Consider the following 27,857-nt stretch of genomic DNA (forward strand, 5'->3'; position numbering starts at 1 on the left):
CTGTGATGTTTCTCTATATTACTTCAGTTGAGAATCAATTAAGATAATATAGATACTATAGATAAATGTAACTGGAGGCAGGGAGTAGAAGTGTAGGAATAATACAGTGTGCATATTATCCATACTATTATCAACTGAGATAATAGATTCAGAATCAAATACAATCGAATGAGGTGTCTTTTGATGTCTCAGTTGGGATAGGTAGAATTATCAATAGCCATTTTATAAACAAGGAAAACTGAAGCAAAAGAGTCGATGGTCAACAAGCTAGAAAATGATGACATTGAAATTTAAACAAATATCTCTCTGACCTCACTTTGCTACATAACCTCAGATTGCACCATGCTCTCTAACGATGCTGGAGGTGACCAGGACATGGTGCCAACTCTCAGGGGCATGTCAGAAGAGACAGAAGCACATTTAGTTCTTGTGTTTAAAGCAGGTAGTTGTCTCCAAGCTTCTCTGGACTTAGGTGAATAACTTCCCTTGGTCCTCAGAACACCTCTTCCCCAGATGTGTGGCTGCTTAAGAAGACTTTGAGGTCACAGGTAGAAAAGCATGGCATCCAGAAACACAGCTTCTCCTGACCAAGCCTGTCAACAGCCACGAACATTGTCCACAAGCTGGTTCCCTCCAGGAGACAACTTCCTGACCCAAACCTTTACTAGTTGCGTTCTGCCTCAGTGAACAGCCATAACTGGGGACTCTTGAGCCAGATATAGCTGCAAATAAGTTTTGTTTGGCTTGATAGCTTCTAAAAATTGGAATATCTTACATGAAATCCCAGATATGAGACTTTGCTTCAGAAATTAGAAGATCTGGTTACAGATGACCTACAATCCAACAACCAGCTAGAGCTGAGTAGGAACTGACCTTTTAAACACACGTGCTCTCTCTGGCTGGCCACAGGCCCCACTGTTCCTTATTGCCCCACATTGAGCCCTATAGGCATTTGAATTCGGAAACCCCAGACCTCAGAACCAAATCCAAGGCCTGGCACTCAAAGCCCTTTGCTACCTGGCTGCCTGGACCCCAATCTCTTGTTCCAGCCAACCTGAAGACCCTGCTCTCTGGCCTTCTGGAGTGGCCACACCCTAAAGTCTCCTTTTCATTATACCTCATCCAAGGGTCCTTCTTGTCTTCCTTGGATGGATTCTGCATCTTTAGGCTTCCTTTTCCTTCCCTTCCTAGCTGGGATCCACATAAAACGGTGGAAACCTGACTTTTTTAGATCTATGCATGGAAGACCTACTGGAAGAACTACTGAAGAAGGACCCATTGCCTGATTCCTTGCTGCTACTCAGAGTGTGGTCCAACAACCAGCTACCTTGGCAATGCCTCAAAGCTTGTCAGAAAGGCAAGATCCCAGACCTCCACCTAACACTATTAAAACCAAAGCTGAACTTTCATAAGATCTTCCAGGTGAACTGGATCACACTGAAGTTTTGGCAACCCTGACCTACTGAAAGAATTGCAAGTCAAAGCCTAACTCAGCCGCAGGCTCAGGTACTGTCCCATAAGCCCACTCCCTAGCTCCTCTCCAGGCCACTCAGCTTCTCCCACAGCACCAAGGTAAATCACAAAAGGCTCAATAACAAATCCAGCAGGTGGCCACTTTCTAATGAGGGCAGAATTCGGCGGATCAGCTTCCCAGGACTGAAGGCATACAGCCACCTTTCACATGATGAGTGCTAGCCCCGGTGTGCCACATCAGATCAGCCTTCTGTCTCCGAGCCATCCAAATATCCCTGCTCTACTGCAGAGGGAAGGAACTGAGCTAGACAAAATAGGAAATTTTCTGATACTAAATGTGGTCACGAGCTCTGACCAACACTCAGGAGCACTTGTAGATGCTGGAGATGGTCCAACACAAAGGGCAGTGTGCATTAGAGACGAAGTGGAAAGGCAAACGAGAACATAGAACCGCTGTTGCAATCGTGAGGTCATGTGATTCCAGTACTGCTTCTCCCAGTGGAGGTACAGGTTAGCGCCATCGTTCAATTTAGTAACTATTGATCAGAGAAAACGCTATGTGCCAGGCAGTGTTTCTAGGTGTGAGACAACAGACAAAAATCCATACCACCAAAAGCTTACCAACTAGAACAGGGAGACAGACAGGAAACAAGAGAAAGAAGGATAGAAAGATGGGCAGTGTCTGTGTGTGCACATGTGCCTGTGTGTTTTGAGGTGGAGGAAGCATTCTAATCATCTGAGCAGCTCAATGTGACGATAAGAGTCTTGAAGTAGAAATGAGGAGAAACTGTTCTCCTTTTGCACGTGAACTCCTTTGACCCTCGTGATAATCGTATGAGCTAGAGTGACAGGTGGCTAGGTGGCCCTGTGACCTGCTTGTCAGTGTTCACACCCCTGTGCGTTCCCCACCCCTTCAGTGCAGGCTGCACCTGGTGACTTGGTCTAACAAACAGAAAACGGCAAAAGTGATGGGATGTCACATCTGAAATTAGTAAAAAACCGACTCCTAAATCTCTCTCTCTCTCTCTCTCTGGCCTCACTCTGAGAGAAGCTAGCTGTCAATTGTGAGCAGCCCTATAGGCCTATGTGGTGAACACCTGATGTCTCTGGCCAGTAGCCAGCAAGTACCTGAGACCAACAACAGCCTCATGAGTGAGCTTGAAAGCAGGTCCTTCCCCAGTCCAGCTCGAGACCAGCCCGGGCTACATAGTGAGACCCCGTTTCTACAAGAAATAAAAGTAAATTAGCTAGGTGCGGAGGCATACACCAGTAGTCCCAGCTACTTGGGAGGCTGAGGTGGCAGGAATTCTTGGGCCCAAGAGGTTGAGGCTTCAGTGAGCTATGATCACACTGCTGCACTCCAGCCTGGGCAAGAGAGAGAGACCCTATCTCAAAAAAAGGCCGGGGTCGGGGGGCAGTGAGCAATACATTATCTAGGCAGGTACTTTTATTACCTCCATTTTATAGAGGATGAAATGAGGCACCAAGAAGTAAATTATCTTGTCCAGAACATAGAGCAAGTAATCCCAGGGCTTAGATTTGAACCCATGCAATTGAGCACCACAGGATGCTGACATATTCAAGTATGAGTTTGCGCATCTGCTTCTCTAATCAGACTGTACCCTCCTTTTCAGGTTTGTGTACCTGGCACTTGGTCATTGCCCAGCACTTAGGACGAGCTCAGCAAATGCTGGCTGAGTGAAGCCAGGAGAGTGGAAGTGAGCAGAGCTGTCCTCTTGACTGTAGACCACCTTGCACCAGAGAAGGGAAAACAGAAGGGGTGCAGAGAAATGTCCCCCACGTCCCCATCAGCCCCTAGTCTCCTGCATGGAGCTGGAAGCTGGGTTGGTGTTTTGTTTTGCTGGGACATACACAAGTCCAAGGAAAGCATGTTAGACTTGGCCCCAGGTTTAATATCCTTGATATGATCTCCTAATCTTTTTCAGGTGCATCTCACATTCGGAATCTTTATTTGGCTTCCAAACAGCAAGTTGTCTCTTGTACTAAAAAAAATGTGACTTGTATCTGTTTATCTTTAGTAACCTCTGAAAGATACGTTTATAACTTTATGGGAATGTCCTACAAGCCTGTTAAACAACATCTGTTCTTGTTGCTTGTACTTTCGGAGGTGGGTCTTTGGGATTTTTTTTTTTTTCAACAAACATCTAGAAAGAATTTTTTTTATTACCTTTTCATTTTTCTGGTGGAAAGTACACGTGAACTCACCGCCACTCGGCTTTGCAGGGCGGGTGCGGAAAAGCCCCTGCAGCGAACCCGGCCCGGGAAGGAGGAGCCGACGGCTGCCGCGGGGCGGGGCTTCCAGGGCCGGGAGGCGGGAGGCGGGAGGCGGGAGGCGGGAGGCGGGGAACCGCGAGGGCTCAGGCTCGCGACCCCGCCGAGAGCGCAGCGTGCAGCGGAGAACGCCAGGTTAGCGCCGGGCTGAATCCTCGCTCTGACTCCTAGTGCGATGGGACGTGGTCTCTGAGCCTCCGTTTACTGATCTGCGGAATGGAACTCGTAACGAACACCTAGACAACACAGCAGCTGTCTGCCTTGAGTACTTTCTCTGCAGGTGGCCCCTTTTACCACTTTTTAGGTAACAGGTTGACCTGTTGGTGACTAAGCCCGAGACCTGCATTGGGGCAAACCGCTGTGCGGCGCCGAGCGTGCGGTGCTGGGGGCGCCTTTTTTCTGTGCTGGTGTCCCCCACCGCCGACTTGCTGTCCTCGCGGAACCTGGCTCCCTCACTGCAGCTGGGTCGGGAAGCCCTTCCTGGAAGCCTGCAGGGTACTTGGTTCTGTGAAACGAGGGCCAGAAAGGGAAACTGGCCCTGCCTGAGGGGCTGAGTCCCTGCCCTCCTGCCTTGCAGTTCCAGAAGCACCGTCACATGCATCTTATTTTTATTTAATTAATGTAATTTTTTGAGCAGTTTTAGGCTTACAAAAAAATCGAGTGGAAAATACAGAGTTCTCATATACTCCTTTTCTCTTCTGACATCTTGTATTAGTGCAGTTGATTTGTTACGATTGATGAGCCGACGTTGATATGTTATTACTAGCTAAAATCCATACTTTACATTAGCATTCATTCTTTGTGTTGTACGATCTATGGGTTTTGACAAATGCATAATGTCATGTGTCCATCATCACAGTAACTATACAGAACAGTTTCACTGCCCTAAAAATCCCAATCTCCAGTGCTCCACCTAGTCCTCCCTTCTTCTCCTCAAGCGCCTAGCTACCCCCGATCTTTGTACCGTCTAGATAATTTTGCGTTTTCCAGAATGTCACACACGGCAGCTGAAATCATACATACAGTAAGTAGCTTTTTCTGATTGGCTTCTTTCACTTAGTAATATGTATTTTATTAATAAGTTCCTCCATATCTGTTTGTGGCCTGATAGCTCATTTCTTTTTATGACTGAATAATACTCTGTTGTATACAGGTAGCGCATTTGTTTATCCACTCACCTGTTGAAGGACACTTTAGTTGCTTCCAGGTTTTGGCAATCATGAATAAAGTTGATCTAAACACTCATGTGCAGATTTTTCTGTAGATGCAAGCTTTCAACTCATTTGGGAAAATGCCAAATAGTGCAAGTGCTGGGTCATATGGTAAGAGTATGTTTAGTTTTGTTTAGAAAAGAAAAAAAAAAGCTAGACTGTCTTTCAAATAGGCTGTACCCTTTTGCAGCCATTTCCACTAGCAATGAATGAGAATTCCCGTAGAATTCCTATTGTTCCACATTCTCATCAGCATTTGGTGCCGTCAGTGTTTTGGATTCCAGTCACTCACATAGGTGTATCATGGTATCCCATTTTTGTTTTAATTTGCAATTCCCTAATGACATGTAATGTTGAATATCTCATGCATCATTTAAATAATGAAATAAAAAGAAATAAGCAAAAATGGAATTTTCCTGCTCTAAAATATATGGTATGCAATCGTTGCTGTGTTTAGTGCACCAATATCACTGGGGATTACAGAAGATGCAAGGTTTGGGCATCTTGGCCAAGAAAGGCAGGCTTCTCTTAAGGAACAACCTGCTCACTTTCATAATCGATCGCTTGTTTTGGTTACTTTTTGCTTTGGCTACCATGAAGCTCAAGATAATCTCTAAAAATGGCACGGGATTTATGGTAGATATTTCTGCCCAACCAATTTTACCCCTTACAATCCTACCCCTATTTTCCCTTTACGCTAATTTCCTCATTAATTGGAATCTGAGGAATAAGGGAGAGATGTTAGTAATATTTAGTTAACTTAGTACTAATAAGACACAATTTCTGTTGTGTTGGACTATATGTTGAACTGGCTTGAGCTGCAAGCCCCTTCCCTGAACTCAACCCAAAAGAGAGAGGGAAAAGATCCCAGAAGCCATCACAGAAACTGTGGGAACTCCATGAAGAGACAGAAAGTGGTTAAGTCCCATTCCAAAAACAAAAAGATTGCCTGTAGTGTAAGAAGTCTCTGGAGCCACTAACATGTGATAGAAAATGAGACATGATCATAAAAGAAATGAAGTAAATACATAAAATGAGAGGAAATCTGCATGGAAGAAACTCTGTTTGCCATGGCTTGCCATGAATCACTCAACCCAATTTTCTGCACCCAAGTGCCAAATAAAAAATAATTACAAAACTTACCAGAAAAAGATGCAGTTGTGGTTAAGTAGAAAGCATCTTATGAGCATCAGTTGTTACTGTGGAGCATTTATTTGATCCTTATTTGAAGCCTCGTAAGATAAGTAGGGTAAGCATCATTATTCTCATTTTACTAATAACAGAAAATGAAACCCAAGATGTTTAATTTGACAAGGCTACTTAAATCTACCTGAGGATTCAGGTTCACCTGCCTGTCCCAGGATCCAGCAGAACAAAGGAGGAAACTTCTGAGAGATTACCTCTTAATAGGGAGTCAGCGTCTAGGGGCCAAAGGTCAGCTGCCCTAAGAGTACAAGAGGCTATGGCATGACTTGGGGCTTTCTCTGCAAGTTTTGCTTGTATTAATTGGTGCTATCAGTTGAACTGGGGACTCCAACAAAGATGTAAACATATTTCTTTCTTTTTTTTTGTAACCACACATTGAGAATATTTTATTAAAACATGTTTCTTTTTCCATTGGGCCCCATGAGACCAAATAGAGAAATCCAGCAATAAAAGGTGAATATCAGCGTATATGCTTTAAGGTGCATCATAAACTGTTTTCTTTCAGTGAATTGAAGACTTTGACAGAAAAATGCCTTTGTATGCACACATACAAATATGTTTTTAGAACACGTTTCTTTTTTGTTGGGCCTTGTGAGGCCAGAGTGTGGCTTTATTTCAACATAAGGTCACTGCAGGTGTAATGAGTTAAATTAAGGTTAGGTCTTCCTCGAGTAGGGCTGGTCCTTAATCCAATAGAATTGGTGTCCTTCTAAAAAGGAGAAATTTGGACACAGAGACAGGCACGCAGAGAGAATACCACGTGACAATGAAGGCAGAGATCAGGGTGATGTTGAATGCCAAAGCAACTATCAGATGCTACAGGAGAGGCATGCAACAGACTGCCCTTACAAGCTCAGAAGGAACAAACCCTATCAACATTTTGACTTTGGACTTCTCGCCTCTAGAATTGTAACAGAACAAATCATTGTTGTTTTAAGCCATTCAATTTGTCATCTTTTGTTACGACAGCCCTAGGAAACTCATACAGTCTGGGTACACTGAATGGCTGTAACCAACACACCCAAGATGTGTAACGGCTCCAACACAACCAAAGTTTACAGCAACTGTCCAAGGCCGAGTTCCATTGGCGGGCACCTCTACTATACACAGTCATTTAGATATCCAAGCTAACAGAGGGTTTGCCATCTTTAACAGTGGTTTCCCGAGACTGCCCTGGCCCCACCATTCAAGTCTATGGGAACAGAAAACACAAGAGGTTTGATGAGCTGTGCAAAAATGGTCATATCACTCTGGTCACATTTTATTGAAGAGAACTTAGTCATATGGCTCTACTCAGTAGCAATGGAGACATATGCAATATGGTGCAGCTGAAGGACAGCTAGTGATTCTTCTGCAATGACGAAAGCTGCTATTTGAAAAAGGGGCAGTGAGTGAGCTTATTTCCAGGCATGCAAAAGCCAGGGAATTAGAGAAACAGTGTCCAATTCTCCCACCAGTCTTGAGGGTAATACAATTTAAGAGATGGATCAGATAAAGGCTTTTGAAAAAAGAATAGAAAACTAGGGCAAAGCAAAGGCCCTAGGATGGCAAGCATCCTGCAAGGTTTAGCTGTTAGGAGACTCATGGGAATGCCCTATTAATACATCCAGATGTTCTAAGGAAATTTCAACCCAACTCTGCCCCACGACATGGGCTCCAAAAAAATTCATCCGGCTTACAGCACTAGGCCTCTGATTCAAAGAACTTGAGAGAGAATAAAATTAGCACCGCATAGCCAGAACTGATGTCCTATAAGGACCCCATAAGTAGACATCGGGGTCAAAGAGATTCATCAGAGGAGACCCAGCTTGTTAACTGACTTAGTTGTTTGCTTGAATCTTTGGTTTCTTGATAAGCAGTCAAGAACCTGGGTTTGGTGGGTTGAGGAGTCAGATAGAGCTGGCATTAAATCCTCCTTTATGGCTTTGAGCAACTTATGCATGTGTTAGAAATGAATGTGTCCCCCTAAAATTCATATGTTGAAATCCTACCCCTCAATATGATGGTATTAGGAGGTGAAACTTTTGAGAAGTAATTAATGAGGATAGAGACCCCAGGAATGGAATTCATAGCTTTATAAGAAGAAACATGAGAGAGATGATTTCTCTAGGTCATGTGAGGATACAACAGAAAGCCATCTACAAATCTGGAAGAGTTTCTTCGCTAGTTATTGGATCTGTTGGTGCCTTGATTGTGGACTTCCCAGCCCCCAGAACTGTGGAAAATAAAAATGTGTTCTTTAAACTACCCAGTATTATATTATGTTTTAGCAACCCAAACTAACTAGACAGAACCCTCTCAGAGCAATAGTTTTCTCCAGGGCATAGAGGTGACAATAACAACTTGCAGGGTCACAGTGCAGGGTAAATGAAACAAGATCTGTCTCAGTAACTGTTCATTATCTTCTTTTTTCACCTCCCCTTCCATTTTGGGATAAGTGCAGTAGATTCCAATATTGCTTTATTATAACAAGGTATATCTAAAAGTAGACAATAGAATCTGCAGTGAGCTCAAGTTTGACAGCACATTTCACACTTTGCTGTGATAGAAATGAGTATCATTTATTTCAGGTCTCTGCCTATACCCTGCACCCATTACAGCCTCTGTCCCTACTCTTTTCCACCCACCAAAATTCCTTTCATTCTCCAAGGCCAAAGTTACATCCACCTCTACTGTGAATGTTGCCCAATTTTTCAAATAGGATTTGATGTTCCCAACCTGAATAAAAACTCCCCGAGGACAGGAATTTTGTCTACTGTGTTCACTGCTATATCCTCACCAGTTGGGAAACTACCTAGTACATAGTAGGTGTCAATTTATGCCTGTTAAATAAATTGATTAATGAGTTAAACTTTCTTCTCTCTGAGACCTACTCATACTACCACTATTCATTCATTCTTTCTTTCCCTCAATAAGTATGGTGTTCCCATTATGCAAGCCATCGTGGCAACATGAGAAAGGCCATGGAGACAGATCTGCCTCCAAGGAGCTTACAGTCAATGAGAGGACATCACACATAAACTATATGTATACATACAATAAAAATAATGCCAGGTAGGAGAACCAGTATTGCACAGATGGAAAGAAAAGTTGCTTTCAACTGGAGCGATGGGATGGAGGAAACATTACCAAATATGGGGCCCTGATTTTTTTTTTTTTTTTGAGATAGGGTCTCATACTCTGTAACCCAGGCTGGGGTGCAGTGGCACGATCATAGCTTACTGCAGCCTCCATGTCCTGGACTCAAGAGATCCTCTTACCTCAGACTCTCAAGTAGTTGGGACTATAGGTGTGCATCACTACATCTAACTAATTTTTTAAAATTTTAGTAGAAAGGGGATCTGGCTATGTTGCACAGGCTGGTCTTGAACTCCTGAGCTCAAGTAGTCCTCCAGCCTCAGCCTCCCAAAGTTCTGGGATTACAGGCATGAGCCACCTCATTCAGTCATAGGGCCCTGATTTTAACTGCTATACATCTTGTCATGTACTTTCTTGGTGACTCCTCCACTGGCCCACAACTCACTAGAAGCAGCATCACCCCTTCATCTTTGTGGTCCCTCATGACTTCCTTTGCCTACCACAGAAAAATGACTTGAATACACTATGATTTAGAAATAAGGTTCTTGCACCAGGCACAGTAGCTCACAGCTGTAATCCCAGCACTTTGGGAGGCCAAGGTAAGCAAATCACTTGAGGTCAGGAGTTTGACACCAGCCTGACCAACATGGAAACCCCATCTATACTAAAAATACAAAAAGTTAGCCGAGTTTGGTGGCACATGCCTGTAATCCCAGCTACCTGAGAGGCTGAGGCAGGAGAATTGCTTGAACCCAGGAGGCGGAGGTTGCAGTGAGCCAATATTATGCCATTGCACTCCAGCCTGGGCAACAGAGTAAGACTCCACCTAAAAAAAAAAAACACAGAAAGAAAAATAAAGAAAGAAGATTCTTGCTTGGTAGCATTGCTCTGATAGAGCATTAGAGCATGTATGTGTGGCTTGCAGGAGGAAATGCATCAGAATGTCTCTCTCTTTTAGAAGGTGAGTAGCTTGGGGAACAATGCCAACTCAACACAGGTCTTCATTTTCCCATTGAATTTGGTTTGAGGGCTTTTGCTCCGGTTCTGCTCCCAGAGCCAGAGGCTGAATCGGGAGGCCTGACATTTGGTTCCTTCAAGTGACATTTTCTAAGTTGCAATTGAAATACAGACATTCTCACTTGTAACTTGGCTGGGAGTACGTGTGTGGATGGACATGGAAGCAAGTATGTGGAGTCTGAAGAGAACAGGCATTTATCCACAACCACTTGACTGTTACCTTCTTGTCAGAAGCAAATCATTTTGTAACATCTGACCCACATCCCTGGTAAACCATCCCTTGCCCAAAATTCATCCATGCTAATTGGGCCCTAATGAAAGCAAAGGTCTTAGATAAATAACATACTGTTATAGTAGGAATAAGACTTCAAAACCAAAGAATCTCCATCAATTTCCCTGTCTCAAAAAAATGCTAGCTTTCATAAACCCAGCAAGCACTGGTGCACATAGAAAAGGCAATGGACTAGAGGCCAGGAAACCTGAGCCAGGTCCAGGCCCAACTCAACTCCGACGCAGCCCCTAACTCTCCCACAATGTTGTTCTGACTTCTGTATCCTGCACCCATATATTCTTTCTTGGAATTTTTACTTTGCTGACAACCTGTTTCAAATGATTTTCATAATGTGTTTAGCACATGCTTTCATATATACTTGGCCCCAGTGGGCGTTTACTCCTACTATTATCATGATTGCCACATAGTTCACCCCTGAATATATTCTTTCTTAAATTATGCTCTCAAAATGTCATGTGTAAACATCATATATTACAAAAATAAGTCTTCACTGTTCAGAGAAAGAACTTAGATCTGTACCCTCGAGTATAGGCCAAATGCTTCATGTTATTATTTTCTATTTTGCCTTTTCAGTTTTGAAAACATAGCAGCATATGCGTGCAAGTATCTATGAGTATAAGAAGAAAATGTAGGAGAATCCTTTGTAACATCTAACATCAGTGGACCATATGGCAGACATGGCTGTAATCTTCAAAATTATATCCAACAAAGAAATACATTAAGCAGGATTCTTTAAATAAATAAAAATAGCCAGGCTCAGAATAAAGGAATAATAGGTAAAGAAAATATGCACACCAAGGACAAAAAAAAGGCAGAGGATCACAGTGGACCACAGGTATTTACAAGTATAATACAAAGGCTATGGTTGATGATTTGTGTGACTGTTTTTAATGGAAGAGGTGAGAGAAATGGAGAGAAAGGTACATAGTATGCATGATCTGAGATAAAACAGACTCACTTAATCAGAATTGCTTTGAACTATCATAAGTCAATAATAATGTGAGAATATGGAAAGGATTTGGAAGAAATTTGCAAACAGGATCTATGAAGAAAGGTAAAATGCTCATGTGTATTGTTAGCCCAGAAATGGAGAAAATAATAAAGAGCGATGCAATTTTCATCTGTGGGCAGGTAGAGTAGACAGAGAATGGTGGGCAGCTGTTCTCTCACTCCACTGAGTCCCAAAATGAAGTAAATCGTCCACAGGAAGAATTTAGGTTCAATGTCAGGATTAATTTACCCACCATGAGGGTTGTTAAATGCTAAAGTGGTTGACACACAGACAGTAGGCACTTTCCTTCATTGCCACTCTTTAAAGAGGAAAATGAATGAAAAAGATACTTCTGTCTGAAACAACTTAGGTGAAATACGCCTTGAAGCAGAGGGATGCTCCAGATGACCATTGAAACCTCGCGTCCTCATCTATAAGTTATTAGACACACACTTCTGCAGGTGGGACTATTCAAGAGATAACTACCACACACTTGCAAATTATACTATGCTCCAGTGCACGCTACGCCCTGCAATTATCCTAGAAGGTGAACATGTGACGGGCATCGCCAATAGCCATCATCACCAAAATATAAGCATCTTTAGGAACAAACTCCAGATTAACCAAGCTCAACATTCCACACAATGATGTTCTATAGTTGTCCATAGAGATGGCCATTGCCTATTCAATTTTGCAAGTAGTGCAGGAACAAGCTGGAACCTACCTAGGCTCAATCTGCTGTGTCTGGTGATGTGGGCGCAGTCTTTGGTAGTGGGTACACATTGACTGCTTATAGGTAGGAGACTCAGATCTTAGTCTTGTCTGATTCCAATCTGCTGTGTAGCATCAGAGACGCCTCCTTGCTTCTCTGACATGGTGTTCCTACCCATGAAATGGGCTGTGAAAAAGGACTGTTGTAAATTAGGATCAGATATTATTCTGAAAACTAATAAAGCTCAAGACAATGTGTGAGGTCATTACTGTTAAAAGTGGGTTTCACTGAAGGAGCACTCTGTTAGACAAGAAGACACTGATTTGGGCTAAACTTGTTGGCAGTCAGTGAAAGCAGCATTAGGCCTGGCTGGAGGGAAGGCCAGGGTGAGTCTTGGGTTTTACAAATGTAATTAGCTCCTTGTGGATGAGCCAAGAGTATGCTCTCTTTCGGCTTTAGTGGCACACACATTTTAGGCAACAGGTCCATTTAAAGATCCTGCCCGGGTTAGCGATTGGCTGATCACTTTTCAAAGAAAATGATACCTGCATGGAACCTGAACAGAGAAAATAATGAGGAGAAGCATTAATGACCTGATTTTCCAGCAACTCAAAAAAATCATTTCCTCACCAGGATGTGCAGCTGTGCTGGAGATCGTGGGATGCTTTGCTAGATTTGTATTATGATGATGATAGTTTATGAAAACGCCCCCCTCAGGGCCTTTTTGAGTTTTAGATCTGTAATTTGTGGAAGTAGTCCTAGAAAAATACCCTTTCCCTTCTCCCACCATCTTCCCTAAGAACACTATGTGGCGTTTCTTGTCCCCCAGACTTGGTAGCAGAAAGTCATAAGGATGAAAATGAATTTGCCAAAATTGGACTTAAACGGGCTTGGGGGGCCATTGGGGAAATAACCTGTCCATTGAGGTGGAACCAGAACTGTCACATGGGCAGAAATACAAGGCTGGTGCTCACTGCCATGTGACAGCTGGCAGGTGTGAGCAATTATTGCATCTTTTTGCACTTTTTTTTTTTTTTCAAATTGATGTAGATACAGCAGGATGTTTTGGTGCACAAAGCAAAGGATTCGGAGAAAGGAAAACTGGGGTCTGCCATAAACAGACTGAGAGACCTCTTGGCAAGCCTTCCTTGGGTTTCAGTTTCCCCAACTACAAATAAGAGAGATTAGACTAGATCAGTGGGGGCTATAGTACATCCAGTTGACGGACAGTGGCTGCTCAGGCATTACACTGAAAGGGATCCTGAGTCTGCACCCAGCTCACTAGGAAAGAGTGCCATGATCGATTCATGATGCCTGCCATGGGTGCAGATAGCGGTTGATGTGATGCTGTGGACTTACTATCTTTGAAGTGGACCAGTTTGGGGTCTCCCAGCATTGCATTCCAGTGGCATGAGTCTGTGAACCCTTTGTTGAGTTCATCAGAGCTCAAAAACTAGTAGTCAACCCCCTTCCTTGTATAGATCTACCTGTAGGTTCTGCTAGCTTTAACTGCCCCCACCTCCAAACTGCTTGCTCTGAAATGCCTTCACAGGCTTTGTTCTGATTGGTTCCCACCCCTTGCACACACTCCACTCAGTCATAACCTCACCCTGTCATTTCACGTGGCCTGAGATGACACCCACCAAAGAAGTGAACAGGGTTTTTTTGTTTTGTTTTGTTTTTTCATGAAATGCTGAGTAACAAAGCTACATCACACGACTGAAAGTAGCTAATGTGTTGTAAACAGACACGAGCTCTGGAATCAGGAGTCCTGGATTGTAGCCCCAAACTTGCCATAAACTTGAATTCTCTCAGTAGTCCCCACTGGACCTTAGGCAATTTCCTTGCTCTCTCTAGACATCAGCTTCCTCATCTGAAAAGTGACAGAGAGCTAAGGTCTCAGGAGCTTCTGGAAGGTTATGTCTGAGATGTCTCCCTAAGTCCTTAGGGTGGCATTGGGAAAGGCCATACCCAGCCCCGCTAACTCTTGGGGTCCTAATGGAATAGGAATCCAAGACTAAAGGACCACAGACCCAAGCCTGAACCCACACAGCAAGCACACACTCTCACGCCACAGCCCATCTGAAGGGCCCTAAATCCTCACTTTTCCAACACTGGTGGGTACCCCCTGAAACCTCTCCTGTGGGGGACACACTTAGCTTCCCTCTTTTCTCCCCACCCTCAGCCCAGACCTCCTCCCTGCCCAGCATGCCCCAAGGGGACTGAGTGGGGCTCTTCTCTAGCCTGCCTTTGGCCATCGCAACCCAAGGTGCTACCTCTCAGGTCTCCTTTCTGCACTGCTGTCTCCAAAAAGGAGGGGACTCCCCACAAGTTCAAGTAAGCATGTTTCTGGGCAAAAGAAGCAAGTTCAGGGGGACACAACCCCCAGGAGAGGCAAGGCTGCAGTTAGCAGATGCTTGAAAAGGGTGTAGGCAATCCCAGGGCTGGCTGTACTGCAGTGAGAGGTCAAGGCTGGCAGTGCCACGGGCAGCCCATAACTCCCCACCTCCCACAGTTTCCCTATCCAGAGCAGCTCCTAAAAGATCACTCCATCATCCTTACAGAAGAGAAAAAGGCAAGGAGAGTAACATGCAGGTGCCTGCTGCATGCCAGGTGCTGAAGTTCATGTGAATCATCAAAATCATGATACCCTGGCCAGGTGGATACTACCAGCCCCATTTCACAGATGAGAAGACTAGGGCTCAGAGGGAAAGTGACTCCTCTGAGCATCTCCCCAGAGGACAAAGGAATCCTAGAGTGATACACTATGTTCACCTATGTCCAAGGATGGGAATGGTATGGGTGGGAGGAAATGGTCAAGCAGTTTGGCATGACAGAACGATGGGGAGAGTGAGCCGTCTCCGCTGGGTTTCTCCCTCCCTCTCCTCCACATCAGCATTGTCCTGGCTGGAGATGCGCAGACTGGTAAGAAGATGATCTTAGCAAAGGATGCTCTGAACAGAGCTTCTGACTGCAGGGCCTCATGACAAGAGAAACAAATGGGCTTCAGTCACAGACCATTTTAAAGGAGGGGCACCCAAAAGGCTGGCCAGAACAGGGAGGAGGTGAACTTGGACCCTGTGCTCTGGCCAGGAGCTGCGTGGAGCCGCCCCGGGCTAACTGCCACGTGCCTGAGCGAAGTTAATAAAGTTGTATCCTAATAGTTTCCAAGGTCTCCTGGGCTTCCATTCCCAGAGGGGCCAGGCATCAGGAATGTACTTTGTTCATTTATTTTGGCAAGTTTCACTCTGCATGCTCCTCACTGTGCTTCCTGGACTGTTTTGCAAGCTTAATAAAGTCTTCGTAATGAGGCTCCCCTTCAGTGAGGCTGTGCAGAAGCCACTGAGAAATGGGGCAAAAGTGACAGTTTTTTTCTTTTTTCTTTTTTTTTTATTTAAAGAATTATTGTGTTTGCAAAAGAGAGAAGAACTAATGAGCCTCTATTCCATTTAAAGGCTATATTTCTCATTTCCATAGTGCATATCTCCCAGGGGCACCCCATTTCTATTTGATGATTTCCAAGTTGAGTTTTTACCTGGCCACTCTCAGGAAATGAGGTTCAGGGAGAAAAGACACATTTTTAAAGGCTGGCAGAGGCACTCCATGTCGATTTGATGATTTCCAAGTTGAGTTTTTACCTGGCCACTCTCAGGAAATAAGTATCAGGGAGAAAGGACATATTCCCAAAGGCTGGCAAAGGCGTCATCCGCTCAGGGGCGGCTTCATTTCCACGTGGCTCCTTCTGTGTGGCTAGCTCTGTGCTAGGGGCTGAGGGAAGTCACAAAAGAAAGCAACAAGCAGAGAGAGGTGGAGGTGCTCCCAGGGATAGGAGGGGGTGGGTGAGGCTTATGCATACAAAACAATTAGGCAACAGTACATGCAATCTAAACCCAAGGGCTGGATTGAGTGGTACATTGGGGAAGAACGGCTGCAACTCACTGCAGGGAGGTGACTGTGGGACTAACGTTCCTCAGAGAAAGCTCCCTGGAGGAGGATCTTGACTCTGATCTTGAAGGAAAAAGGAAAGGAATGAGAATGACTATTTGCTGAACATCATGTTAGATACATTATGTAATCCACCCACCCTATGCTGTGAGTATTGAAATTATCCCTGTTTTTATAGATAGGGAAATTAAAACCCAGAGAGGTTAAGCAACTTACTCGTGGTCCCACAGCAGAGTCAGGCTTTAAACCCCAAGTGTCCAGCTCCAAAGCCCATGCGTTTCCACTCTTCTTCAAGATTTCTGGAAAATGTAGGACTTGGATTAGAAAGAGAGATTTAGGGATAAGTTCTCAGAGAAGGAAAATAAAATAAAAAATGATGAATGCTTCATCTCTAAAGATGAAGGTCAAGGAGACTGTAAATGAACCGTAAATTTTCGAAGAACCCAATTGAAGCTTGAAGAAAATGTCCATCAAAGAGAGCTCTACTTTACCTGTTGTATTACTTTCCTTGAGCTGCCATAACGAATGGTCACAGCTGGTGGTTAAAATCATAGAAATGTATCTTCTCATAGCTCTGGAGGCCAGAGGCTGAAATCAAGGTGTGACAGGACCATCCTCCCTAGAAGGCTGTAAAGGAGGACCCTTCCTTGTCTTTCCCAGCTTCTGGTCTCTCCTGCTGTTCCAGAGTTTGTGGCAGCATCACTCCCATCTCTGCCCCTGTTGCCACACGATCTTCTTCCCAGTGTCACTCCGTGTCTTCTCTTTTGTCTCTTATAAGAGCACTGGTCATTGGCTTTAACTCCCCCACATCCAACCCAGGATGATCTTATCTTGAGATCTTTACCTTAATTATGTCTGCAAAGACACTGTTTACAAATAAGATCACATTCACAAGCACTGGCAGTTCATGCTTGGACACATCAGTTCTGTAATTCCAGCACTTTGGGAGGCCGAGGCAGGTGGATCGCTTCAGGCTAGCAGTTCGAGACCAGACTGGCCAACATGGCAAAACTCCATCTCTACTAAAAATACAAAAATTAGCGGAGTGTGGTGGTGCACACCTGTAATCCCAGCTACTTGGAAGGCTGAGGCAGGCAGAGGTTGCAGTGAGCTGAGGTCATGCCACTGCACTCCAGCCTGGGCAACAGAGTGAGACTGCCTTAAAAAAAAAAAAAAAAGACTTGGACACATCTTTCTGGGGGGGACACAATTCAACCCACTACACCTGCCATGTTGAAAAGGTCACTGAATCCATCTTGAACCCCAAGTGACTGTACAGCAATCAACGTATGAAGCAGTTTAAGTAGGGATCATGGACCCCCTAGTGGAGGGCAGGACATGAAGGGTAACTCCTGTGGCCTCTCCCCTGCAGCCCTCGGGGTGCTGTGACTGGTCTGCACATTCTCCTTTGCCTTCCATCCTTTGTAATGTGTTTTAGATGCATATTTTCAAGGCAGCATCGCAGAAGAGAAAGGAATAAGCTTCAGAGTCAGATGACCTGAGTTCAAAGGTGTGACCTTGAGTAAGTCATTTACCTGATCTAGTCTCAGTTTCTCCAACTGTAACATGGGGAAATGATAGCTCTTCTCTCATCGGGTGTCATAAGGACTGAGAAGATGACCCATGCAAACTCAGCAGAGGACCTGGTGCATAGTGAGTGCTTATTAAATGTCAGATCTTCATCTAATATATCCCTATGGCTCCAGCACCTAGCCCTGCGTTTAGCCTGCCTTGGAATGGTTGTACACATAAATAGAAGCAGCTGGAGCTCTAGAACCATGAAAGGTGGTGGATGCCATGGGTTGGTTTGCTCAAACACCTTTGCTCTCTACTTCTTCTTTTTTTTTTTTTTTTGAGACGGAGTTTCGCTCTTGTTACCCAGGCTGGAGTGCAATGGCGCGATCTCGGCTCATCGCAACCTCCGCCTTCTGGGTTCAGGCAATTCTCCTGCCTCAGCCTCCTGAGTAGCTGGGATTACAGGCATGCGCCACCATGCCCAGCTAATTTTTGTATTTTTAGTAGAGACGGGGTTTCACCATGTTGACCAGTGCTCTCTACTTCTTAGGTAACTTCCTATACTGCAGTGGACAGAAGGCCAGAAAAACCACACAGGCCAGAGTTGCTTTCAGCTGGTGTGCTGGATAGTTTTATGTTCTGGCAATAAGACTTGGAAGGCAGAAATGAAACGAAGGACCTTTAGGTGTTTTTATTTTCTCCCCCCCGCCCCCGCTTCTCCCTTTATGTCCCTACTGCCTCCAAACCTGGTTAACAAAGAAAATCATGGAAATTAAGGAATTTCTGCAGCAGCGTTTTGGAGTCCCTCCTTCAGCTTCTTGGGTATCCAGGGACAGAGAAGGCCGTGAAGGCAGCTTATTGATTCCAGTTTCCTGATACTTGGACCATGGCAGCTTTATGGTAGCCCCAGAGGCAGTCGCTTTCCTTCAGAGGGGGTTTTATAGTGCTGTACCTCAGGACCCATTCCTGGAGGCCCAGTCTGGAATCCATTCCTACAGCTCTTCCAATGTTTCCATAGCATCTGCTATGGACTGAAACTGTGTGTCTCCCAGACAGAATTCATATGTTAAAGTCCTAACTCCCAACATGATAGAGTTCAGAGGTAAGACCTTTAGAAGGTGGTTAGGTCATGAAAGTAGTGCCCTCACGAAGATCAGTGTCCTTTTAAGCAGGCCCCAGAGAGCTGTCTTGCCTCTTCCTTCATGCAAGGACACAGTGAGAAGGCACCATCTATGACCCTCATCAGACATGGAATCTGCCAGAATTTTGATCTTGGGCTTCCCAGCCTTCAGAACTCTGAGAAATAGACGTGTGTTGTTTATAAGCCACCCAGTCTATAGTATTTGTTGCGCCATCCCAAAAGGACTGAGACAGAGTCAAATTCACTCTATTAGATTTCCTTCTGCTCAAATCATTTATATATCTATCCTTTGGCTGGTGGCACACTGTCTCCATCACTATAACACTATAGTAAATCTTGAAATAAGGTTCTGTTGAGTCTGCTAACTTTGTTCTTCTTTTTCAAAATTGTTTTGGCAGGAGGGCACCAAGATGGCCGTGAGAAGGCAACGCCACAATGCAGCTCCCAGCGAACGAGACGCAGAAGGCTAGAGGACTTCACGATTCTAAAAGAGGTGCCGGGTTCGTTTCAGTGGGACTGATAGGGCACTGAAAATAGCCAGGGAAGAAGCTGCAGGGTGAGAGCCGCCCAGGGGGGCAAATCAAGTGGGATGGGGGTGGGGGTGAATGCATCCCCACCTGAAACATGCAGCTGGCTCGGAGGGTCGAGGGACTTCACACTCTCGGTGCTCCGATTCGGATCCTGTGCTTACCTCATCCCTCCCACAACCCAGGGTCCACGAGAGCCCTGCCAGACTGTGGGGTGCCATGGGTTGTCCATGCAAATCTGAGCAGCGGCTCCCGCCTGGCCAGCAAGTTGTGGCACAGACCCAGGCAGAAGTTTGGACTAACACCAGTGGGATGGACCATCCCACAGAGGGAGGCAGAGCTGAAAGCAGGGAAACAGACCATAAGGCCTGGCAGGCCCCACCTCCACAGAACTCAAACTGAAGCACTCGCTACGGAGTTTGGCAGCAAACACACCAGTTTGACCCCAACCAGGAAGATGGAGCTCTGGGAGAGACGCCATTGGGAAGGTGGGGCCAATCTCACCTGCAAACAAACTCCAGGGAAGGACCACCCACCCAACAACCTGACTGAACCCGAGAGCCTAGCGACGCCCTCTACAGGCCAAAAAAGATACAGTTACAACTTCAATAGAAAAAAACATCCACTCAGAGACTCCTGAAATCACCAACTTCAAAGATCAAAGGGAGATAAATCCACAAAGATGGGAAAAACAAGTGCAAAAAGGATGAAATCATCAAAGAACAGAACACCTCTTCTCCTCCCAGGGATCACAGTTCTTCACCATCAAGGGAACAAAAAAAGACAGAGAATGAATTTGACGAATTGACAGAAGTAGGCTTCAAAAGGTGAGTAATAACAAACTTCTCTGAGTTAAAAGACCATGCACTAACCCAATGCAAAGAAACTAATGACCTTGAACAAAGGTTAGACAAAATGCTAACTAGAATAACCAGCTTAGAGAAGAACATAAATGACTTGATGGAGCTGAAAAACACAGCACAGAACTTCTCGAGGCATACACAAGTTTCAACAGCTAAATCAATCAAGCAGAACAAAGGATATCAGAGATAGAAGATCAAATCAATGCAATAAAATGGGAAGGCAAGATTAGAGAAAAAATGAGTGAAAAAAATGAACAAAGCCTCCAAGAACTATGGGATTAAGTGAAAAGACCTAATCTATGCTTGATCAGCATTCCTGAATGTGACAGGAAGAATGAATCCAAGTTGGAAAACAGTCTTCAAGATATTATCCAAAAGAACTTTCCCAACCTAATAAGGCAGGCCAACATTCAAATCCAGGAAATACAGAGAACACCACAAAGATATTCCTTAAGAAGAGCAACCCCAAGGCACATAATTGTCAGATTCACCAGGGTTGAACTGAAGGAAAAAATCCTAAGGGCAGCCAGAGAGAAAGACAGAGTCACCCACAAAGGAAAGACTATCAGACTCACAGCGGATCTCTCGTCAGAAACCCTGCAAGCTAGAAGGGAGTGGGGGCCAATATTCAACATCCTTAAAGAAAAGAGCTTTCAACCCAGAATTTCATATCCAGCCAAACTAAACTTCATAAGTGAAGGAGAAATAAAATCCTTTATGGACAAGCAATTGCTGAGAGATTTCATCGCTCCAAGACCTGCCTTACAGGAGCTACCAAAGGAAGTACTAAACAGGGAAAGGAGCAACCAGTACCAGCCACTGCAAAAACGTACAAAATGGTAAAGAGTAATGATGCAATGAAGGAGCCATATCAATTAACGAGCAAAACAACCAGCCAGTAACAAAATGGCAGGATCAAATTCAAACATAGCAATATTAATGTTGAATGTAAATGGCCTAAAAGCCCCAATCAAAAGACACAGACTGGCAAACTGGATAAAATAGCAAGACTCATCGGTGTGCTACATTCAGGAGACCAATCTCACATGCAAAGACTCACATAGACTCAAAATAAAGGGATGGAAGAAGATTTACCAAGCAAATGGAGAGCAAAAAAAAGCAGGGATAGTAATCCTAGTCCCTGATGAAACGGACTTTAAACCAATAAAGATCAAAAGAGACAAAGAAGGGCATTACATAATGGTAAAAGGATCAGTGCACAAAAAGAGCTAACTATCCTAAATATATATGCACCCAATGCAGGAGCACCCAGATACATAAAGCAAGTTCTTAATGACCTACAAAGAGACTTAGACTACCGCACAATAATAGTGGGAGACTTTAAAACTCCACTGACAATATTGGACAGATCAACAAGACAGAAAGTCAACAAGGATATCCAGGACTTGAACACAGATCTGGACCAAGCAAACCTAATAGACATTTACAGGACACTCTACCCCAAATCCACAGAATATACATTCTTCTCAGCACTACATTGCACTTACTCCAAAATTGACCACATAATTGGAAGTAAATCACTCCTCAGCAAATGCAAAAGAATGGAAATCATAACAAACAGTCTCTCAGACCACAGCAATATCAAATTAGAAATCAGGATTAAGAAAGGCACTCAAAACTGCACAATCGCATGGAAACTGAACAACTTGCTCCTGAATGATGAATGGATAAACAACAAAATGAAGACAGAAATAAAAATGTTATTTGAAACCAACGAGAATGAAGACACAATGTACAGAATTTCTGTGACACATTTAAAGCAGTGTCTAGAGGGAAATTTATAGTAATAAATGCCCACATGAGAAACAAGGAAAGATCTAAAATCAACACCCTATCATCAAAATTGAAAGAGCTAGAGGAACAAGATTAAAAAAACTCGAAAGCAAGCAGAAGACAAGAAATAACTAAGATCAGAGCAAAACTGAAGGAGATAGAGACACAAAAACTCTTCAAAAAAATCAATAAATCCAGCGGCTGGTTTTTTGAAAATATTAACAAAATAGACCACTAGCTAGATTAATAAAAAAGAAAAGAGAGAAGAATCAAATAGATGCAATAAAAAACAATAAAGGGGAGATCACCACCGATTCCTGGGAAATATAAACTACCATCAGAGATTACTACAAACAACTCTAGACACATAAACCAGTAAACCTGGAAAAAATGGATAAATTCCTGGACACTTGCACACTCCCAAGACTAAGCCAAGAAGTTGAAACCCTGAATAGACCGATAACAAGGTCTGAAGTCAAGGCAGCAATTAATACCCTACCAACCAAAAAAGTCCAGGTCCAGACAGGTTCACAGCCAAATTCTACCAGACATACAAAAAGGAGCTGGTACCATTCCTGTTGAAACTATTCCAAACAATACAAAAAGAGGGAATCGTCCCTAACTCTTTCTATGAGACCAACATCATCCTGATACCAAAATCCAGCAGAGACACAACTAAAAAAGAAAACTGCAGGCCAACATCCGTGATGAACACAGGTGCAAAAATCTTCAGTAAAATACTGGCAAACTGAATCCAACAGCACATCAAAAAGCTTATCCACCACAATAAAGTAGGCTTCATCCTGGGGGATGCGAGCCTGGTTCAACATATGCAAATCTATAAATGTAATCCACCACATAAACAGAACCAAAGACAAAAACCACATGATTATCTCAATAAATGCAGAGAAGTCCTTCAACAAAATTCAACAGACCTTTGTGCTAAAAACTCTCAATAAACTATGTATCATGGAACCTATCTCAAAACAATAAAAGCTATTTATGAGAAACCCACAGCCAATTTCATACTGAATGGGCAAAAACTAGAAACATTCCCTTTAAAAACTGGCACTAGACAAGGATGCCCTCTCTCACCTCTCCTATTCAATATAGTATTGGAAGTTCTAGCCAGACCAATTAGGCAAGAAAAAGAAATAAAGAGTATTCAATTAGGAAAAGAAGTCAAATTGTCTCTATTTGCAGAAGACATGATCACATATTTAGAAGACCCCATTGTCTCAACCCAAAACCTCCTTAAGCTGATAAGCAACTTCAACAAAGTCTCAGGGTACAAAATCAACATGCAGAAATCACAAGCATTCCTATACACCAACAACAGACAAACAGAGAACCAAATCATGAGCCAACTCCCATTTACAATTGCTACAAAGAGAATAAAATACCTAGGAATACAACTAACAAAGGAGGTAAAAGATCTCTTCAAGGAGAACTACAAACCACTGATCAAGGAAATAAGAGAGGACACAAACAGATGGAAAAACATTCCATGCTCATGGTTAGGAAGAATCAATATCATGAAAATGGCCATACAGCCCAAAGTAATTTATAGATTCAATGCTATCCCCATCAAGCTACCATTGACCTTCTTCACAGAACTGGAAAGAAACACTTTAAACTTCATATGGAACCAAGAGAGAGCCTGCATAGCCAAGACAATCCTAAGCAAAAACAACAAAGCTGGAGTCATCATGCTACCTGACTTCAAACTATACTACAAGGCTACAGTAATCAAAACAGCATGGTACTGGTACCAAAACAGAGATATAGACCAATGGAACAGAACAGAGGCCTTGGAAGCAATGCCACACATCTACAACCATCTGATCTTTGACAAAAACAAGCAATAGGGAAAGGATTCCCTGTTTAATAAATGGTGTTGGGAAAACTGGCTAGCCATGTGCAAGAAGCTGAAACTGGACCCCTTCCTTACACCATATACAAAAATTAACTCCAGATAGATTAAACATTTAAACATAAGAACTAACACCATAAAAATCTTAGAAGAAAACCTAGGCAACACCAGTCAGGACATAGGCACAGGCAAGGACTTCATGACCAAAACACCAAAAGCATTGGCAACAAAAGCCAAATAGACAAATGAGATCAAATTAAACTTAAGAGTTTCTGCACAGCAAAAGAAACAATCATTAGCGTAAACCAGCAACCAACAGAATGGGGAAAATTTTTGCAATCTACCCATCAGACAAAGGGCTAATATCCAGAATCTACAAAGAACTAAAGCAGATTTACAAGAAAAAAACTAAAGCAGATTTACAAGAAAAAACAAACAAACTCATTCAAAAGTGGGCAACGGATATGAACAGACACTTTTCAAAAGAAGACAAATATGTGGCCAAAAAACATATGAAAAAATGCTCATCATAATTGGTCATTAGAGAAATGAAAATCAAAATCACATTGATATACCATCTCACACCAGTTAGAATGGCAATCATTAAATCTGGAGACAACAGATGCTGGAGAGAATGTTCAGAAAAAGGAATTTAATACTATTGGTGGAAGAGTAAATTAGTTCAACCATTGTGGAAGACAGTGTGGTGATTCCTCAAGGAACTAGAAATAGAAATTCCATTTGACCCAGCAATCCCATTACTGGGTACATACCCAAAGGTTTATAAATCATTCTATTATAAAGACACATGAACATGTATGTTCATTGTGGCACTGTTTCTGATAGCAAAGACCTGGAACCAACCCAAATGCCCATTGATGATAGACTGGACAAAAAAATATGGCACATATACACCATAGAATACTGTGCAGCCATAAAAAACGATGAGTTCATGCCCTTTTTAGAGACATGGATGAATCTAGAAACCATAATTCTCAGCAAACTAACACAAGAACCGAAAACCAAACACTGCATGTTTTCACTCATAGGCAGGTGATGAACAATGAGAACACCTGGGCACAGGGAAGGGAACAACACTCACGGGGATAGGTGGGGGAGGGGAGGGGAGGGGAGGGACAGTGAGGGGGGGTGGGAGGATGGGGAGGGATAACACTGGGAGAAATGCCTGATGTAGGCGGTGGAGCGGGTGCATGGAGACAGAAAACCACCATGGCATGTATGTACCTATGCAACAATCCTGCAGGATGCAGGATGTGCACATGTACCCCAAAGCCCAAATACCATTTAAAAAAATTGTTTTGGCTAACATAAGTCCTTTGTTATTCCACATAAATTTTAGAATCAGTATGTCAAGTTCTACAAAAAAACTTGCTGGAATTTTGATTGGGATTTTGTTGCGTGTTGCTGCAAATATCCTGAGCGGTTTTTATTCACACCCTCCCCACAGACTAAATAAGGATCCTCCTTGCCCCTTACTTCTGGGTTGTCCTCTCAATTAAGTTAGCCTGTGGGTGACAAGTCAAACTAACAACAAAGACAAGAGCTGGTGTAGCTTCTTCCCAAGTCCTGAGCCATTGGGTCCAATGGACAGCTACTGAAATACACTTCCCAGCTTATTCTTGGTGATTCATGCATCATTCCCCATTCCCCTCTCCCTTTGCCTGACACTCCATTTTTCTTCCCTCACCTGGCATCCCCACCTCCCGGTAGCCCCCTCAGCCACCCACCACTTCAGCTTAAAGCTAAAGGACCTTTAAATCCACATGCAGAATTTTATTTTATTTTTTTTTTTGCACAAGAAAGTCAACTCTAAACATTTTCCTCTTCCTGCAAAACTCCCTACCCCCCACTGCACCACCACCCCAGCTCCCTGTACCAATCCACAAAGCCACAAACACTCACCCCCAGCCCTAGAAAAAGAGATGGCCGAATCCTTCCTACTGCTGGCCTCTGAATTTCCAGCTTCTGCGGATGGGGAAATATAAGGTGTGAGTCTCCAGAAAGTTCATAAACTTTTATGCAGATTGGTTTTAGTCTGGTTTAAATTAGGCAACAAAATAGAATTTCCAGATGTTCTATTTGGAATTAACTTGGCTACAGAGAAAAGGCTACTAGGAGGAAGAGCTGGTAATAGGGTTATTTTTACATTCCAGAAAGAAAGTCACAAAAAACATATGGACTTGATTAGGAGAGAGGAACCTGCTGGTTGGCACATTAAGAACGCTATTCTCATTTATTCTGATTGAGGACATGCAAAGGTGCAATGCAACAGTCTCAAGCCAGTGGGGGGAAAAAGCCCACTGCAGTGGTGGTTTGTCCCAGCAGTCAGCTCAAAGCAGCAAAGGTTTTTGTCTGACATAAGAAGCTCTTTGAATGTCAGGCCAGCATTTCTCAAACTTTAATGTGTGTATGAATCCCCAGGGGATTTGTTAAAATGCAGATTCTGCTCAGAGGGTGATACCTGTGCTGCTAGGTCACAAGATACACCCGTGGAGCTGGGGTGCTCAAACAAACAGAGCTTGGAAAGAAGGTTCATTCAGACCTACCATAAGCCAGACACATCTCCAAGGTCTATAGAAACCCAGAGGCAAAGAGGGAAAACAGGAGAGTTAGGCATCATCTCATACTCTAAGAGTAAAATATAGACAGACAACTGAAGTATAGACAGACAAGTAAACAGAAGGCCGTAAAAATATGACTAAAAGTTCTATAGAAACCCTGAGGGGGGAGTGGCTATTTCTAGGGGAACTAGAGGAGGTATCAAGTAAGCCAGGTCTTGGGGACAATGACTTGTCAGGGAGAAAGGGGAAGAGCATGTCCTGTAAAAGGAACAGCATGAGCAAAGTCACAGGAGGTGCGAAGGAGCAAAGTCACAGGAGGCATGTTTGGGAAACAGTGAGATGTGAGTGCAGCACATGGTGGATGAGAGAAGGGGTCAGAAAGGAAGTCAGACAGAAAAAGTCCTGGGAGGATTGTCAGGGAGCTTGAGGTTAGAGCAAAAGAATCACTGGGCATGTCAGGAAGAAAGAGCAAGAGTGGCTTGGATTTAAGTGGAGGGTGATTATTGCAGGGGAGGGAAAGGGATGCCTTCTTCCTTGCTGAAGATAAGATGAGAGGACCACTGGCCTGGGTGGCAGGGGCATTAGCCAACATGAAGACAAGGAATTAGACCTGGTCCACTGCTTCTGCCTCCTTCTTTCCTGCTGAGTTTAGGCCAATCAGCCTGATGGTTTCATGGGTAGACTCAGGGCTCCAGAAACACAACAGATAGGCAGGTGTCTGGGATTCAGAAAGACAAACAGAGAAGGGAAAGAAAGAAGGGATCTTAGGGTCAGGACAAAGGGCTAGACACTTTCATTCATTCAACAAACCTGTGCTGGTCACCTAGGTGGGGTTTATGGTCTCTGGGAAGTTGTTAAGGTAAGGATAAGTATAGTGTAGCAAAATCAGTGCCTCTGGAGAGGTAGCCCACGTGTTGGAAAGCTGCAAGCCTGATGCCTATGCCAGCTGGGGTGGATAGGAAGAGAATCGAGTCAGGGAAACGGCCTAAGAGATGTGAACTCCTGGTTGAAGTTTGAAGGGAAGGTAGGAGTTAGCCAGGCCAGGAGAAGGAAGAACACTGTAGGCAAATGGAACAGATAGAAACAGGAAGTATAGGGACCTGGAGCCCCATTCAGCATGGGCAACAGGGCTGGGTATGGGTTGGGGCTTGGTGGATATGATCTTCAGACTTCGGCTAGATCTTCAAGGGTCTGGGGTCAGAGTGTTAACACTGGAGATCAGCCCACAGTCTCAGCAGGCATAACAGCAGTGATTCCAACAAGAGGACCCAAAAGCTTCTTGTGCCAGGGCCACCTGAGCCAATCTGCCCAACCATGGCCAGGGCTACAGTGGCCTCATGAGACA

Source organism: Aotus nancymaae, unplaced genomic scaffold (genome assembly GCF_030222135.1).
Source record: "Aotus nancymaae isolate 86718 unplaced genomic scaffold, 86718_ANA_hifiasm-v0.15.2.pri h1tg000029l, whole genome shotgun sequence".
NCBI classification, from domain to species: Eukaryota; Metazoa; Chordata; class Mammalia; order Primates; family Aotidae; genus Aotus; species Aotus nancymaae.